The sequence below is a fragment of the Mustela lutreola genome, chromosome 11 (assembly GCF_030435805.1).
Source record: "Mustela lutreola isolate mMusLut2 chromosome 11, mMusLut2.pri, whole genome shotgun sequence".
Classification (NCBI taxonomy): Eukaryota; Metazoa; Chordata; class Mammalia; order Carnivora; family Mustelidae; genus Mustela; species Mustela lutreola.
The window spans coordinates 50278201-50294235 of record NC_081300.1 but is presented as its reverse complement, the minus strand read 5'-3'; the positions used below and the strand labels follow the sequence as shown (position 1 = coordinate 50294235).

Here is a 16035-nt window from a genome sequence, read left to right as displayed (position 1 = left end):
GTGGGACTCGATCCCAGGACGCTGGGATCATGACCTGAGCCCAAGGCAGCTGCTTAACCAACTGAGCCACCCAGGCGTCCCTAAATAACTCAATTACTTAAATTGCAGGTTTTTTTCTCCAGCTGCTGCCTAACCGAAAGGAAGCAAAACGGAAATTGACAGAAGGAATTTGAAGTGCACCGTTTTGCAGAAACCCTCAATGCCACAGAGAAGAGAACACAAAAACGAAATGGAAACATACTCCATCTATGTATTTACCAAAGTTAGTATCTTAAGCCCAAGAAGCGCTCGATTATTTCTAGATATAGTCAGGAAGGAGGGGAAAAAAATCAACATTTTTTTCCTAGGTTTACTTGGCTGTGAACAGCAAGCTGACCTTGGACTTGAGAGCACTTGTTCTAGTTCTGTGTATTTACTTGGGCTCATGGCCTTTTGATGTAAGGCAAAATAACATTTTAAAAAGCAAATGTCCTCTCCCTTAAGAACTGATGGTTGACAAATCAAGCCTGAAAGAATCTTTGTTGGATGGTAGATCCCACATCCACAGCCAAATTTCTTTGCTTTACACGTTCTATCTGCTGGGTAGTGCACATGTTTCATTCCACATAAAAGAAGTTTGTCATTCTCTTCATTCTCGGGGGGGGGGGGGGGTGATTTCCCCCTGAGAAAGATCATAAGGTAACCTGGAACAACCTTTTGCTTGATTAATATAAGGACTGAATTTGGTCATTTCCAACTAAAAAATAATAGAACTTCTTGAGTCAGTACCTTAAGGGGAGCTCATTAATAAGAAAGAAACCCAGCAAGTCCTGTGTGTGCTATGGTGACCGCTGTGAATTGTGTAAGACTGATGAATCAGAGAGCTGTACCCCTGAAACAAATAATACATTATATGTTAACACAAATTTTAAAAATAAAATAAAATAAATCTTAAAACACACACATACAAGAAACCATGGGTTAAAACAACACTACAGCAATGGGAGGGTCTCCCACTTTCCCGGTGTGTGTGACTCCTTCACACAACTGCCTGCAATTATGTGATTATGCCCAGATGCCTCAAGTCCAAGGTCACTTTGGGTTTTCAGAAACTGGAAGACTATGAAAGCAGATCTGAATTCCACAAGAGGAAAAGGCCTGAGAAGGTCGCTTGTACCTCCAGAGCTAATTCTTTTTTCCTACATCTCATGAGGGAACACGGTGCTCGCTGTGAGCTCAGGGAGCCTGGTTTGGAGTGAGCGTCCCCAGGCTGCTCATCCTTGTTCCACACAGAAAGTGGCAGGTCAGAAACACACAGCATTGCCTGAGTCATAAATGTCACTTAGTCGTCAGCCACAGAGAAGTGAAAAGAAATCTGTGAGTTGTCGAGTGCAGAGGCTTCTACGTGTGAAACACCAATTCCAGGAAACAGTGCAGTTTAACAGGACCAAGTTCGAGACAGGAATTCACGACCCGAATAATGAGAGAAAAAAAAGAAGAAGAAGAAGAAGAAGGGTTTGGTTTTTATCATTGCTCTCCCCGCCTCCTACTTTAGCAGATAACTGGTTGGAATTAACTTGTGTGAACACTGTCTGTACACAGGAAGCCAGTGCTTCTCTTATGGTCGCAAATTGAGACATTTGCTGGAATTTCCTACGGAAGAAAGGGAAAAGGGTACTTAGTATCTCCAAAAAAAAAAAAAAAAAATGGAAAATGAAAGCTTCTTTCTGAAAATTTCCCCAACCTGGTTTATGAAAAAAGGAGCCTCTTTAGAAGCAGAATAACTCCCTTTGATTAAAGAAATCACCAGTTTGGGATAAAAATGAGAAAACAGTGTCCATGTTATTATTTCTCAAATATACCTTCGTATGACCATCCGAGGGGCTAATCATTCTTCTCCAATTACCATTCTTTTCTCAATAAGGACAATTTGTAAGAATATACATTTGGCTTCCAGGTAGATCTCCATATACCCCTCTTTCATTCTACATTTTTTAAATGTTCCAGAAGGATTTTTCTTATCCCTTGGTTTTCCCTAGTGCCATAATGAAATGCAAGATTTCTTTTTGTGAGCCAGCCTTGCTAGGAGAATCTTGCTGAAAAATAAAACAAAAAGAAAAGAAAGAAAAGAAAATGAGGGCTGAGAAGGAAAACTCATGTGCTTGGCGGACAGCACCTCCCACTTTTTGTTCAAGTGCGGTGGCCCCCGTGCTTTGCTGTCGTGTCTAGCCATCTGTGCGCTTGTTATCGTGGGGAAAGAGAAGCAAACCAGTGTCAAGCAGTGGAACCTTTAGATGTTAGAAGAATGGGCTGGGGTCTCTTTTATATAAAAAGCCAATGATCTTGGTTGCTAAGGATACCTTTTCACAACAAATACGTAGAGAGACCTTGACAAATGACTAGGGATGCTGAATAGAATTCTACAATGAGGCTGCCTGTTTCTTATTGTTTTTCTTACACTTGAGTGTTATTTTTTTTAAAAATGGTATGACACTTTTAATTAGCAATAATCGCGCCTCGGATAAACCTCATTGGCTACGATACTGCCACTGCGCAAAGCTGGTATGACACTTTTAGATGGCATAATAAGCCCAGATTGCTTAAAGAAATAATTCCGGGAATCTAAGAAACCCATCTTGATTTAAAAAAAAAAAAAAAAAATCTGCAGCCTAACCTGCCAAACAGGAATTACTACATCTAGGGCTAGAATTTTAGGAATTTCTACACTGTTCAAAGGGAAGTAAAAACTGGAACTGGATTAACCAGGCTGACGGTATGAAAAGCTGAAATTCACTAAATATCTGCTCACTTTAGTTTCATTTTCTGCTACCTATCCATAGTCTAAGAGATAATTCCACACAAAGTGAAAAGAAGGAAGGAGAGAGAAAATAATTATGAAGCTAATTGCCTTTAAATATAGAAGATGGACTTTATTTCTTGGACTATAAATTAAGAAATTAATCCCTGAAAAAGTCTACAATGGCAAAACAAAAGAATAATGAATTACAACTGCCCCAGAGTATGCTACCGCTCTGAGAACATCTGTGTGAAACATAACGAGCATCTGAAAAACAAATGAGAAATCAAGTAATGCATGAATTTCGTGTATTAAATAGAAGACTCTTCAAAAAACACAGCCTTTAGCTGGTACGAAATAGAAAAAGCAAGTCAAGAGTTTCAGAGGAGGGAGCTATAGAGAACATATTATCTGATCCCCTTTCTTTCCTAGTTTTATTGAGATATTTAACTGGGATATAGCACTATATAAGTTTAAGGTATACAGCATAATGACTTGCATATACCGTAAAATGATGGCTGCGGCACGTAGGTGGCTCAGTTGGTTAAGCATCCCACTCTTGGTTTCAGCTCAGGTCATAATCTCAGGGGGGTTTTTGTTTGGTTGGTTGGTTTTGGTTTTATGGGTTTTGTTTATTTATTTATTTATTTGACAGACAGAGATCACAAGTAGGCAGAGAGGCAGGCAGAGAGAGAGAGAGAAGCAGGCCCCCGGCGGAGCAGAGAGCCCGATGCAGGGCTTGATCCCAGAACTCTGGGATCATGACCTGAGCTGAAGGCAGAGGATTTAACCCACTGAGCCACCCAGGCGCCCCATAATCTCAGGGTTGCAGGATGGAGCCCCAAGTCAGGGGAGGCTCCACACTCCATGGGGAGTCTGCTTCAGGTCCTCCTCCTCTCCCTCTGCCCTCCTCCCCACTCACGCACATGCATGCTCTCTCTTTTTTCTCTCTTTCAAATAAATAAATGAAGGTTTAAAAAAAAAAAAGAAATGATTGTCACAATAAATTCAGTTAACATTCGTCATGTCATATAGATACAAAATATGAACAAGAAAAAGCCTTTTGTTCCTTGTGATGAATTCTTTAGATCTATTCTCTTAACGACTTTCAAATGTGCCACACAGTAGTGTTAAGTACACGCATCACATTGTATACTATACCCCTAGTACCTATTTATCTTACAAGTGGAAACTTGTACTTTTGGACCACATTGATCCTCCCCCCCAACCATGTGCCCATCCCAGAACCAGGAAGTGCCAAACCCTTCTTGAATAAATGGGAGCCAAGGTTCAGAAGATGGGCAGGTTTCCCTAAGAGGCCAGGAAAGGGAGAACAGAGTGGTCCTGAACCTATCTTCTTTGTTTCACATGAGTAGCAATTCCCCACACAGATCTCTCTCCTAATGGTCCATACACAGGTTTCCTTTGGGCCAAAAGGCACCTTCACAAAAATTGAGCCAACTTTTAAAAATTAGAAGATCTCATACAAAACAAAGTTCAGACTCCTGCTTCTTTTAAAAATGAGAAGATCTGGGGTATCTGAGTGGCTCAGTCATTGAAGTGTCTGACTCTTGGTTTTAGCTCTGATCATCATGATCTCAGAGCAAGATTGAGCCCTGCATAGGTCTCCATGCTGAGCATGGAGCCTGCTTAAGATTCTCTCTCTCCCTCTCCTTCTGTTCCTCTCTCTGCTCACTCTCAATCTCTCTATTTAAAAAAAAAAAAAAAAAAAGGTTAAAAATGAGAAGATATGCAACAGGTACATGAAAAGGTGCTCAATGTCACTAATCATCAGGGAAATGCAAATCAAAACCAGAATGAGAGGGACACCTGGGTGGCTCAGTCAGTTAAGCGACTGCCTTCAGCTCAGGTCATGATATCGAGTCCCACATTGGGTTCCTTGCTCAGGGGGGAGCCTGATTCTCTTTGGCCTCTGCCTACTTGTGTGCTGTCTCTCTTTCTCTCTCTGACAAATAAATAAATAAACGCTTTAAAAAAAAACAATGAGATATGAGATATCACCTCACACCTATTGAATAGCTATTATCAAAAACATGAGAAACAAGTGTTAGCAAGGATGTGGAGAAAATGGAACACTTGTGCACTGTTGGTGGGAATGTAAGTTGGTGTAGCCACTGTGGAAAACAAAATGGAAGTTCCTCAGAAAATTAAAAATAGAACTACTATATGATCCAGCAATTCTGCTTCTGGATATACATCCAAAGGAACAAAATCATTATCTTGAGCAGACATCTGCACCCCTATATTCATTGTAGATTTACAGTAGTCAAGAAATAGAAGAAACCTTAGTGTCCATCATAGATGAACGGATAAAGAAAATGGAATATTAGTCAGCTATAAAAAGAAGGAAATCGGGCGCCTGGGTGGCTCAGTGTGTTAAAGCCTCTGCCTTCGGCTCAGGTCATGATCCCAGGGTCCTGGGATCAAGTCCCACATCGGGCTCTCTGCTCAGCAGGGAGCCTGCTTCTCTGTCTCTCTCTGCCTGCTTCTCTGCCTACTTGTGATCTCCATCTGTCAAATAAATAAATAAATAAAATCTTTTCCAAAAAAAAAAGGAAGAAAAAGAAGGAAATCCTGCTATTTGCAACAACATGGATGGATCTTGAAGGCACTGTCCTAAGTGAAATAAGTCATACATAGAAAGACAAATACCATATGATCTCACTTATATGTGGAGTCTTTAAAAAGTAAGGAAAAGAAAAGGAAAGGAGAAAAAAGAAAAGATACAGAGAAGAGATTGGTGGTTGCCAAAGGCAGGGGGTGAGGGATGGGCAAAATCAATGAAGGTAGTCAAAAGGTACAAACTTCTAGTTAGAAGATAAATAAGTTCTGGGGCACCTGGTGGCTCTGTGGAAGTGGGTTAAGCTTGTGCCTTCCGCTCAGGTCATGATCTCAGGGTCCTAGGATCAAGCCCCACATCAGGCTCTCTGCTCAGCAGGGAGCCTGCTTCCCTCCCCCACTCCGCCTGCCTTTCTGTCTACTTGTGATCCCTCTCTCTGTCAAATAAATAAATAAAATCTTTTTTTAAAAAAAGATAAATAAGTTCTCCGGAAGTAACATACAGCATGGTGAGTATAGTTAACAAAACTGTATTGCATATTTGTTAAGTTGCTAAGAGTAAATATTAAAAGTTTTCATTACAAGAAAATATTTTTTACTATGGGAAGTGATTGACATTAACTATGGTTATTGCAGTAATCATTTCTCAACATATACATATATCCAATCACTTTTTATTTTTATTTTTTAAAATTTTTTATTTGTTTATTTGACAGAGAGAGACACCGCAATAGAGGGAATACAAGCAGGGGGTGTGGGAGAGGGAGAAGCAGGCTTCCCACTGAGCAGGGAGCCTGATGCGGGACTTGATCCAAGGACCGTGGGATCATGACCCAAGCTGAAGGCAGATGCTTAAGACTTAGCCACTCCAGGTCCCCTCGAATCATTTTTTTTTAAATCATACTTATTCTTATTTATTCTTATATATATATTATATGTATATAATATATATATTCATATATACTTATTCATATTTATTTTTTTTAATTTTTTATTTTTTATAAACATATATTTTTATCCCCAGGCTACAGGAGAATCATTTTTTAAAATGAGAAGTTCTGGTGGCAGTGAATAGCAACCTGACAGAACTATGAATACCAAGAACTAGAAGAAACCAATTAATTTTCCAAAATTTTCAACGAATTCATTTCGCCAGGAGGTATCCATATATGATTGATCCACTGAGGGGAAACCTACTCAAATTATGTTGAATCCCCCTAGAAATAAATTCTGTATAATTTATTTTTAAGATGGAATTTCAGTAAAAAACTGCATTTCCAAGAGGTACATAGAGTAATATTATTATATGACTATATCCATGTTCTCTTTCTTTTAAAGCTTATCAGTGAATTTTATTTTGCATAAATGCCAGTGATCACAGCTTCACTGTGAGCTAGGTATGTTCCAGACTTATACTTAGTTGGCTTTATATGTATAGATATTAAAATGAAAGAAACACGTAATTTTATTATTTCATACTTGCCATATATATCATCAAAACTGGTTTCTAGGGATGCCTGGGTGGCTCAGTCAGTTAAGTTTCTGTCTGCCTTGGGCTCAGGTCATGATCCCAGGGTCCTGGGATCAAGTCCTGCATCAGACTCCTTGCTGAGGGGGGAGCCTGCTTCCCCTCTCCCTCTGCCTGCTGCTCCCCTGCTTGTGCTCTCTCTCTCTGTCAAATAAATAAATAGAATCTTTAAAAAAAAAAAAAAAACTGGCTGGATTCCCTGGGTGGCTCAGTTGGTTAAGTGGCTGCCGTCAGCACAGGTCATGATCCCAAGGTCCTGAGATGGAGCCCCACATCAGGCTCGAAGCTCAGCAGAGAGCCTGCTTCTTCCTCTCCCCCTGCCTGACGCTCTGCCTACTTGTGCTCTCTATCTCTCTGTCAAATAAATACGTAAAATATTTAAAAGTAAATAATAAAACATTTTAAAAACTGGTTTCTAAGTTCTTGATGACACTAGTTCATATTTTTTCATAGTGGGAATTAATCTTTATAACCTTTTATTTCATTGTCACAGTTCATTTGTAAGTTCTTAGAACCACTGAAAATAATTCAGTCCCTAAAAGTTTCTTGAGATTTTTTTTTCCTAAATTGCTACTTTTAGCCAAATACAAAATGTTTCCTCCTTAACAAAGCATCCTAATACAGGCAAATGCAGGAAGCATGGCATCTGATTCCATCTCTCTATATAAGGGATAACACTGTAAATTATGAAAATGGAGGTATTTTCACTTAACCCACGAGGATGGGTCTGCCTCATCCTTACTACCACCGTATTATTCACAATAGTAAAACTTGCTTTGAAAAATTGTATTCATTAAATTCATAAGTGAGAAAATGAATCACCAAAATGTTAATCAAATCATAATTTATAGTATAACAAATAAATGGAACACTCTCTGTGCCTCATGTACCTGCCTCTCAAACACAAAATTCAGTAAATCTTTCTACTTTTCAACTCAATTTCATATTTGAAATAATCATCATGGGACTATATGGGTAAATTTTGCCCAAAAATGCTTCCCTTAAAAAATACTGAAATTACTTTTCCCATTAAAAATTCTATGAATGGTGATTTCTCTTCTTTCTTCAAGTCATCATTAAAAATAATTGAATTAAATTCCTATAAAATAAATCAGAAATCTAATTTGCTATGGACCCTAAAGAGAATGAAGGCATATTCAACTTTGAATGAGGAAGCCTCATGAAAAGTTATTCATCTGTGCATTTAATAGAGCAACCAAATTCAGAACAAGCATGTCCTTAGCTCCAGCTATTGGTTCTCACCTGAAAAAAGGGTATAGAACCTCTTGGTTTTGTCCTGATCCTCCGTGACTTCTGGCGGGAGGTTAGGCGTTGGCTTCCCACTTTTACTCCTGCCCTCCATTCTGTTCAAGACTGCCCTTTCCCAAAGGGCTCAGAGGGTAAAAGATAAGAAATACCAGTATGAGAGACTCCTGGCTGGCTCAGTTCACAGAGCACGCAACTCTTAATCTCAAGATTGTGAGTTCAAGCCCCACATTGGGTGTAGAACTTACTTTTAAAAAATGATATGAAATATGAATTGAATTCATGGCTTGAAAAATGAAATATGAAATATGAAATGGGAAATTCCTCAAATTCTAAATACAAATGTGTTTTTAGAATTGGCCAAAATCTGTTGCAGGTTAACCCAGTGAGTACAAAGTTACAGTAGGTAGAATTCTAAGATGACCCCAAGATTCCTGCCCCCTGTTGTACACACTCTGTTCAAACACTTCCCTATGGAGTGTGAGTGTGACTTGTAACCTGGTGGAATAGGAACTCCCATGATTATATTACGTCACATGACAGAAGAGATTTTACAGATATAATAAAGGTCCCTCATCAGTTTACTTTGAGTTAATCAAAATGGAAATCATCCTGAGTGGGCCTGATCGAATCATATGAGCTCTTAAAAGTCATTGAGCCCTTTCTGAAGGTAGAAATTTGGAAGGTGAGAGAGATTGTCCTGCTGACCTCATTGGGACAAACTGCTGTGCTGGGGAGAGGACCCCATGGCAGGGAAAGAGGGAAGCCTCTAGAAAATTAGAAGGATGCCCAGTTGACCAACAGCAAGAAAGTGTCCTACAACCATAAGGAACGGCCTTCTGCCAACAACCAATGAGCTTAGAAAAAAGACCCCAAACTCCAAGGGAGATTGAAACCCTGGCCAAAACCCTGATCTCAGCTTTGTGAAAGCATAGGATTGAGTCAAAACATGCTTGGAATCCCATGAGATACTAGAAAATATATGTATTGACCTCTGTCCCCAGTTTCTGGCATAGAGCTCCTAAAACTTTTGTGACTTTCTAAATGATAACAACACTAGAAACATCTTTTGTTCTGATATTTGGGCTTTGATTCCAGGAACAGAGTTGCTCAATCTCTGGGAATTTCAAGGTGATAGAAATGTCTTTTGTTCTAATGAGGTGACTGGGAGTTCCTGGAAGGGGGCTGGTCATCAGAAGAACAAATCCTAGAGAAGCAACTTGGAATTTTCAGCCCCAACCCATTTTCTAGAAAGCAGAGAAGGGATAGAAATGGAGTTAATGATTTATGTCTATGTGATGAAGCCTCTATAAAAATCCCAAAGTACAGGTCTCTGAGAGCTTCCAGGTTGGTGAACATGTGGAGGATGGGGGAGAGTGATGCCCTCAGAAAGATGGAAGCTCTGTGCCCTATACACACACCTTGCTCTATGCACCTGTTCCATCTGGATGTTCATCTATATCTTTCATCAGATCCTTTTCCTAATAAACTTGTAAATGCTAAGAAAACTGTTTTCCTGACTTGTGTGTGTCACTCTAGTAAATTACTCGAAACCAAAAAGGGAGTCATAGAAACCCTGGATTTATAGCCTATTGGTGAGAAGCACAGGTGACAACCTAGACTCGCAATTGGCATCTGAAGTGAGAATGGGGGTCAATCCTGTAGGACTGAGCCCTTAACCTGTGGGGTTTCATATCGTCTCCAAGTAGATGGTGTCTGATTTGAGTTAAACTCTAGGACAGCAAGCTAGCATCACAGAGAATTGCTCAGTGGGGGGAAAACCCACATATCTGGTCTCAGATGTGCTATGAATGTGGTGGTCATGTGAAAGGAAAACAGATTCAACTCCTGACCCACAGAAACTGTAAGATAATAAGTTCATGGTGTTTTAAGCAGCTGAATTTGTGGTAATTTGTTATGCAGCAATAGAAAAAAAATACGCTCATTCAATCCTTACAACCCTATGAGACATGTAATATTAATATCCCCACTTTACAAATAAGAAAAATGAGGCAGAAAGACAAATAACTTGCTCAAAGGACTTAAATGCCAAAGTCTGGCATAAGAGCCTCCCCACACTCATGCACATCATTCATCATCCTGCTAAAAATCCCCAGATCTTTACTACTCAGACACCTGTGGTAGATGCCCCAAGGCTCAAACCATACAAAACAAACTCCCAAAAGGATATCATAAATAAAATCAAATGACACATCATAAACTGGCAGAAGTCTGTAATCCATATAAATTACCAATAATTAATATCTAGAAGTATTGAGAAATCCTGTTAATCTAAGACAATAACAACAAAAACAACAAATAACCCAACAGAAAAATGAACAGAAGATATAAACAGACAGTTATCAGACAGGGAAGGTCAAATAGCCAGAACATATGAATGGGTGCTTAATCTCACTACTACTTACGTGAATTTCAATAACAATAAAGTCCTAAATGTTAGCAAGAATGTGAAGTAACGAGAAATTTCATGTCCTATTGGTGGGAGAATGTATACAACTCCTTTGGAGAATGATCTAGGAACATTAAATTGAATACAGGAACGTCTTTCAAATCAGGAATTCCACTTTAAAATCCACGTAATAGAGGAACCCTGGCCTTTGTGCATACGAAGAATATGAGAATATTCACTTCAGCCTTCTTTGTAATAGGAAAACAAATTCAGTGTCTGTCAACAGAAGAGTCAGTAAGTGGGATAAATACATAGCTTTCCTCTCTCAAAGTCATTTATCTCTCCATTAATTTAGGTCTTCCTCAAGGTTTCTAATAAAATTTGCTTTTGGTTTTGTAGTCTAACCTTAAGTTTAAATGGTTTTAATGTCTATTACCAGTCTTTTTACCATGATGTTTCAATTCTTGAATTTTAAATGTTGGTTTAACTCTTAATGAACTTGGTCATATGTCCAAGCAATTATTTTTCCATACAAGTATTTTACCAGGACTTTTGCACACATGATAATACCTTCCTTTAATTTTCCCAAACAAACAAACATACAAAAAAATCTGGTCAGACATAATTTTCTCCAACTATACACTTTTCTCTACAGGCAGTGTTAGTATCAATCTGTTTTCTTCCAGTATCCATAGAAGTCTAGGCCCATGATTTGTTTCTTTTAAAACATCTGTTTTCCTCTGCCTGGGCCTTTGCATTATTTCCTTTCTGCCCATGTTGAAAGGCTAAAATCTCTTAGAAGTGACTAAGATGTGGTGCTAGGTCTCTGTGAGGTAGAGTACACAAGTCTTGGAAACAAAAAGTAGAAGCAGTTCCTGTCCTTGCAATTTTAGGCTCCCCTTGACTGCAGACACACTTCTGAGGGATTATGCAATCATTCTTCTGGAGGGAAAGATCTGACCCCCATCGGGAGCTTCTTATGCTAGTAGATCAGAAAGCAGAGTGGAGCTGTTGTGCTGGTGGAAGTAGGTGACCCAGATATGGTGAGGAAATAAGATTGCTGGTGCATCATCGAGGCGGGGAAGGATATGTCAGCAACTTAGGGATTCACCAGGTCACCACTTGTCATCTCCAGACCCCTCCAGAAAAGGGTTTGGGTTTCCCACTGATCAAGCAACATAGACCAGCAGAAAGATGAGCTAAGGATGGGAGAGTCTAGAATGGTAGCAGATGAAGGAGGTGGTGATTAGCTGCAGTCTGGGGACCAACTACAGCAGAGAAATCTGTAGCGTGAGCTTTTAATCATCCTGTTACAAGTGTATTTTTTAGAAAATTTGACTGGCCAATGCAGAAGAATTGGTGACAGATTGCCATGAACCTAATGGATGTGGGGGGAGGGGGGGTGCTGCGGGATGAATGGATCAGAGTGGTGCAAGTATGGACTTGCCCTCAAGGCAGGACCCACAGCTCCCTCTCAATACTCCAGTGCACTCTATCCCATTTCCCACTGCTGGCACCCACGCTGCCCCCGGCAGGCCAGAGGTGCCCCAGCATTGATACCTCAGGGGAAAAAGATTCAACCACTGACTGACTAGAGATAGTGTACGCAAACACACCCCAGTCTCCTTGCTCTTCAAGTGAGGAAGCCTGAGCTTCATATTCGAAGCTATGTCCTAGTTCCCTGGGTGGGAGCAAGCACATCCTTGACTTCCAGTTCTTCTCTCTCTCTCATTCCCATCCATTACCAGTACTGCCTGGAATTATTTCCCATGCAGTCACACCTTCATCCCTGGTCTTCTCGTGGGGAAATCCAAACAGCACTTGAGCAAATTTACCACAAAGCTGACAAAGCATCAGGATCAGAACCCCCCCTCTGAAAGGGCCCCAGAAGCATAGTCACCCAATCATACATTTTTGCAAAATTTGCCACAAAAGATTGTTTTGTTTTTATTTTTGTAACGATTTTTCCAAATGTGTGTATAACCTCACAAAACCTGGGTCCACTCCCAATTATTTGATATTCCGTATATACCATTCACTTATTATTATTTGTCTTTCTTCACTAGAATGTAAGCTCCAATTAGGCAGGAATTTTAGCTGATTTCTTCACTACCGAATGACTCCCCAATACGTTTTTCAGTACCAAGTACTAAATATTTTTTGTTAAATAAATAAGTGAATAAGCTCCAAATGAATCTTGCCCTGTCCTGTTTCTACCTACATCTGTTCTTTCCTCTGATTAGAATCTCTTCTGCTCCCTCCCAGTGGCTTCTCACTCAGGACCGGTCTCAAATTCCAAGAATTACATGGGTGGAAGTGTAGACATGAACTGATGGAGAGACTTATAACCACCCCAAATGCCTATTTTCTTTTCCAGGCATGCTTCCTCCTATGTGCCTACCTTAACTTCTCATTTAAAATTTTTCAAACACACAGAAAATAAAAATAGTGCAATAAAACATCATACAGGCACCATTTGAATACAATTGTTAACATTTTGCCATATCGCTTTACCCATATACTTTTAATTATATCTCTACATATTATTAGCATAAAACAATTTATTATGTCTCACGATTCATGGATTGGCTAGTGCTTCCTCAGCTGGTCCTCCTTACATTGAAGCCAGCTGGGCTGGAAGATTCAAGATGGCCTCATTCCTAGGTACAGTGGTTGGTGCTGGCCATTGGGTAAGCACCTCAGTTCTCTTCCATGACAGTCTCTGGAAGGTTTCAGTAGGGCAAAGTGAAATCTGTAAGGTCTCTGAAGGTCTAGGATCACATACCATCACTTCTGCCATATTCTTTTTTTTTTTAAGGTTTGTTTGTTTGTTTTTTTTTTAGGGAAAGAGAGTGAGCTTGCACCAGCAGGGGAGGGATAAAGAGAGAAGGAGAAGGAGAGAAGCAGACTCCCTGCTGAGTGCAGAATCCAACACGAGTCTTGATCTCACAACCTCAAGATCATGACCTGAGCCAAAAGCAAGAGTCCAATGACCAACTAAATGAGCCTCCCAGTGCTCCTGTGTGTGTGTATGTGTGTGTGTATATATATATGTGTATGTATATATATGTATATATATATGATCATATTTTATATATGATCCTGTTTATATATCTATATAAGTATGTATATATATCACTTTTAGTGAGATATAATTTCTATACGAGAAATTTACTCATTTCAAGGGTACGATTCAGTGATTTTTAGTAAATGTACAGAGTTGTGCAACCATCACCACAATCTAGCTTTTTGGTTTGGTTTTTTTTTAAAGATTTATTTATTTATTTTAATGGGGGAGAGCAGAGAGAGGAAACGAGGGAAAGGGAGAGGGAGAAAGACTCTCCAGCAGGCTCGGCACTGAGAGCAGAGCCAGAGGCACGGCTCTATCCCAGGACCCTGACATCACAACCTGAGTGGAAACCAAGAGTGGGAACCTTCACCGACTGCACCACCCAGGCGCCCCCACCACAATATAGTTTTAGAACACTTTGTTTTACCCCCAAAGGATCCCTTGTGACCATTGTAGTAAATCTCTGTTTCTTCCCTCAGCCCCTGACAACCACTAGTCTACTTAACTGTCTCTATAGAATTGCCTTTTCTGGACATGTCATATCATTGGAATCATACAATACTCAGTCTTTTTCATCTGGCTTCTTTTATCTATCATAATGTTTTTGATATTCATCCATGTTATGACATGGGGCGATAGTTGTTGTTTTTTTTTTTCCTTTTTATGGCCAAGTAGTATTCCATTGTATGCATGGATCATTTTGTTTATCCACGCACCAGCTGATGGACATCTGGATAATTTTCAGTTTGGGGACTTAACAAATAATGCTGCAATGAACATTCATATACAAGTCCCTGTGTGAATATATATTTTCTCTTGGGTGGATACCTAGGTGAGGAATTGCTGGATCACATAGTGAATGCACATTTAACTGTATTGTATTATCTCCCACATTCTACATTTGACTTTGTTTCTTTACGATTTGTTTAGTGTAACTTATTTCTCTATTCTATTTCTAGGAACTGGAAGACCTAAAGACTTGATTACATTCAGGCTAACATTTTTGGCAAGTGTTAATATGTACATCATATTGGTTATATCAGGAGGCACATAATGCCTGATTGTGCTGCTATTAGTAATTATAAAATTGATCACTGTGTTGGAGTGGTAAAGGCCAGAAATCGTCATTTTTAAGGATTTTTGCCCTTGATACTTAGCAAGTAATATGTGAGGTAATTCTATGCCTATTGCACACACACACACACACATTAAGTGGGAGTGAGTGTTTTAGGGAATTTACAAAATATTATAATACAGAGTGATGATTAAAATTTAAAATGTAATATTATAAGGGATAATATGTATACTTAGCATCTGGAAAGAATTAAGCAATGTAGTTGAGTCTGTATTTGGTCATGAGTTTTCTGGTAACCAAAACAATAAAGCAAAGTTATTTAGTGTGAGGTCTCACTTTCAAATATAATAAGGCACATAAATTCTTTCATAAAGATGAACTGGACTCCAGCAAGAATTTCTCACAGGGATGCTTATATAAACACATTGAATAATGTAGTGGATAATTATTCTAATAAGTATGATAGCCTGCACATTTGTATACTTTGAAGAACCAGCCTTCCATACCTGAAAAGAAAGTCTTCCTCCATCAAATATCAACTTTTATAGACACACTCTAAACAGTGAGAAAAGGAACATCTGTAATTCCTGCCAGATCAATTAAAGCACCCTTAGAAATTAGTAAAAAGACAGATTTGCCTAACAGTTTTGTTTGATTACTCTTATAAAGATATTTCTAGGGGAACTATGATTACACACACACACACACACACACACACACACACTGCTAAGAATGTTATTTTCTGATCATCTCCTATAATACCATCAAACAACTTAGAGACCCTGGAAAAGCAGATAAACAACTTCCACAAATCTTTTTTCACATGATTCCTTTCTCCATCTCTCTCTCTCTTTCTCTCTCTCTTTCTTTGTCTCTATCTCATCAGATGTCACAAGCAAACTTCTGGCAAGTGCTATATTTGCAATAAATTCATAGTGACAAATGACTAGAATGCCAGTCTTGTGTGTTGTTGAGTGGAGGAAAATACATATGTTTCAGATCCTAGACATGCAGATGGCATGGTTTAAAGTGTTGGAGAAATGTAGGAACCTAATTTATATTCTTGCCAGAGACAGAGCATCCTACTTTCTCAGAGAAGCTTCCAGGACCACAATATTTTTTCTCAATTTAAAAAAAAAAAAAGCTTCAGATCTATTTACAAATTCAAAAAAGAAAAAAGTGTATTGTTGATAAATCTATATCATAAAACAAGGAAGAAATTGCTTTGTCTTTTAAAATGCTTTAAGTATGGTCTCCAGAGTCCAGACGATATTTTAATTACAACTCTAGTACTTGCTAATGAAGAATCCCTGCGCAAGTAACTACAGCT

General features: G+C 39.1%; 1 pseudogene; it reads right to left on the bottom strand.

Annotated features, from left to right (window-relative positions):
- Positions 1 to 2435: 2435 nt before the first annotated feature.
- LOC131811927 (U4 spliceosomal RNA) lies at positions 2436 to 2540 on the bottom strand (annotated as a pseudogene).
- Between the last annotated feature and the right edge of the window lie 13495 nt (positions 2541 to 16035).